Below are 3,370 nucleotides of genomic sequence, written 5' to 3' on the forward strand. Positions count from 1 at the left end.
TTTAAAGAGGAGAACCTTATGAGCTACTTGTTATTTTGTTACAAAGGTGTTGTACAGAGGTTTTATAGTTACAGAAATAAGTTAACAATTACAATTCTTATCGAACATTGTTACCCACTTTATTACTACCACTATCCCTCCCCCCTCCATTATTCCTTCCTCATGAACTGGAAAGTTCATTTTCAAGAGTGTCTTGTGAGTAACATTGTGCAATTGGGTCACAAGATCGAAAGGCTAACTACGTTTTTAATGGAAAAAATTCAATACATATCCTACAACATAAGCTAAGGGGTGGTTTAGTAGGGAAGGCTGAGAATGGAAAAAAAAATTCAAGACATATCCTACAACATGAGGTAAGGGGTAGTTTAGTAGGGAAGGCTGAGAATAGTAAACAGGTGACATTGATCAAGACACACTATTCATAAAATACTTTGTTAATTGGCAACTCCTTTGTACAACTACTTAGTTAAATAAAAAATGAAAGCAGTACCTTTCTATCATGATTACCTCAGTTGTAAATATTACATATGTACACGAACAATTCATATGCATTGCAATTATTTTATTGTATATATAAATTATGCATATGGAATTATGGCTAGATAAGTAAAAAAGATATAAAAATTCCCAGAAAACAAAATAATTATAAGAAAATTACTCATTTTACTTATTGATTTATATGTACAATAGTCATAATTTTCTCAACTAATGACTGAGAAGTCTCATGAGAAGTCTCTTCTTTTTTTTATCAAGTAAGCATAGACTTACCTGTGATGACTCATCCTGTCATTGAAGGACAAACTTTATTTATCAAGATGGCATAATTTCCAGATTCTAATTAGTTAATAAATCAAAATTTGTGAGAGTAACTCTAAAGCAATATATCTTGAAAATGATTAAATCATACATAACCATTAGCTTTGTTAAACTGTATTTTTATATGTGCATAGAAGATGGGGTAACAAGGAAATGACATTTAAAGTGCAATAATTGAGTAATGGATAAGAGTGTAAGGAAGAAACACTTGATCATGTGCAGGGTAAGAGTTGAAAAAAGTGATATTATCCATTTAGAGAAATGTTTGTTTCTTGTTTTTTTTTAGTGTGTTTTTTTTAAAATAAAGACAAGAATGCCTTACAACATAGAGCAGAATATTGAATATCAAGGTATTATCACATAAAAATAATTTTCACATGAAAACATATTTTTCCAATTTGTAAATGTTTAAAATTATTTGCACTACTATTTTTAAAAATACAAAAGAAATAAAAACAAAATTCTGGATATTTTACAGAAGAGATACAGTATTGAATTTAAATCTGTAGAATAATCTCAGAGTATTGAAAAATTAGTTTCTACTCAGGAATTCTGAGTTTCTTTCACTACTCATTTTTCAATTGTTAACTAAGTTTATGTAGTATCTCTTTTTTTGGGGGGGGCTGGTCCAGTCGTGGGGCCTGAACTCTGGCCTGGACACTGTCCCTCAGCTCTCCAGCTCACGGCTAGCTCTCTACCACTTGAACCACAGTGCCACTTCCAGCTTTTTTTTTCTTTTTTGCTTATGTGGTGCTGGGGAATCGAACCCAGGGCCTCATGCATGCAAGGCAGGTGCTCTACCACTGAGCCACCTTCCCAGCCCCTTATGTAGTATCTCTCATACAAATCCCCACATTCATTTCCCTGAGTACATTTAATTTTTCCATTTTTATATTTTTTAATTTAAAAAGCCTGAATAGGAATAACCATTTCTTGTTTCACTTATGTAACAAGGCAGTATATATATACCCATGCAATCAGAGAGCATGGCAATGAAACCAACTGGGTATAGCAGTTACCTGAAAAAAATCTCAGTTCTGAGGCAATGAGAGTGTAAATTCTCTTATGTCTAAAATGATGAGGGACCAAAAAAGAATATCAAATATTTCTTCTGGATATTGTTCACATGCATATTGATATCTAGTGATAATGAATGCTGTTGAGGAAAGTAAAATGCACACACACACAAAAAAACTCTTTATATGTAAGCCGGGATTTTTTGCTAAGTTATCTAAACTGTCATTCACTTCATCTCCTACCCACTGCTTTTCCAGTTAATTCATCTAAAGTAATTCTTGGCAAGGGTATAATACATGTCAGTATGTAGGACCTTAATTGACAAATTGAGGAAATTAAACACTAAAGAAGATAACTAAGGTTGTGCTTGTTTTGCTTTCTTGATCTTTTCTATTTTTATATTTTTTATTGTGAAAACACCATACAGAGGGGTTACATTCCATGAGCAAGGTAATGAGTACATTTCTTATTAAGCATTGTTGGCTCCTCCTTTGTTTCTTCTTCCCATCACTTCTTATCTCTGCCTCCAACACCTCCTTCGATCCCCCCCCCCACGCCTACACCCCAAGCCAAAGTTGTAAAGTGCGTTTTTCGACATAATGTCTTCAATATCTCATTGTTGCAATGGGTCCACCTTTCTCCCTATTTAAACAATTTGTTTTTTTTGCCCTTCCCCTCCACAAATTATATCAACATCAAATACAGTGAAAGCAGGAATTATACCGTAGGGGAGGGGAATACAAAGCAACAAAGAAATAATCTTATAAATATGTTAGACACAATAGCAAGAAAGAAAAACAATTTGAGACCTTATCTTAGGGTTCATTTCGCCTAACATCAACCTATCTGACCTTTTCTGCTTGTCTCAGACATATACTAGTTATTAAAAACAAGGGAACCCAAGGGACCTATGTTTCTTTGGGCCTGGCTTACTTCACTTAATATAATTTTTCCAAGACTTTCCATTTGCTAACAAATGGGGCAATGTCATCTTTCTGATGAAGGTATAGAGTTCCATTGTGTATATATACCATATTTTCTTGATCCATTCATCTACTGATGTGCAACTGGGTTGGTTTTATATCTTAACTATGGTAAATAATACTGCAATAAACATAGTTGTGCTGGTAGCTTTAGCAAGATCTTGTTTGTGATCATTCGGGTAAATGACCCAAGGTGGGATTGCTGGGTCATAGGGGAGCTCTAGATCAGTTCATGCAGTTCTTTCTATGAAGATCTTCATCTGCCCATTGGCAGAGTCGAAGACGCCTTTCAAGAAACACCTATATTACAGTTCTACTCTCTGCCCTGAGTACAATGGTTAAGTACTTTAAACTGTTGTTTCAAACCTTTCTTCAGGACACCATTCACATGTTGACATATTTATTTCAATGACTGTCAAATGAAAGGAATGTTACTACTTCATCAGTAAGATAGAGTGATAGCAAAGAAAAAGATTAAAATGTACTTTGCTTTTCAACTACAATATATGTTTTTAATTTGTTGAGTTTTTTATTGTGAAAATATTGTACACAGG

At 33.8% G+C, this 3,370-nt stretch overlaps 1 non-coding gene across 1 annotated transcript; it reads right to left on the bottom strand.

Moving 5' to 3' along the window:
• Nucleotides 1-1,564: 1,564 nt before the first annotated feature.
• Nucleotides 1,565-1,629, bottom strand: Trnaa-ugc (transfer RNA alanine (anticodon UGC)). Its single transcript has one exon. It is a non-coding gene; the product is annotated as a tRNA-Ala (tRNA).
• Between the last annotated feature and the right edge of the window lie 1,741 nt (nt 1,630-3,370).

This window comes from Dipodomys merriami, unplaced genomic scaffold, assembly GCF_024711535.1.
Source record: "Dipodomys merriami isolate MVZ:Mamm:240054 unplaced genomic scaffold, mDipMer1.0.p SCAF_18, whole genome shotgun sequence".
Classification (NCBI taxonomy): Eukaryota; Metazoa; Chordata; class Mammalia; order Rodentia; family Heteromyidae; genus Dipodomys; species Dipodomys merriami.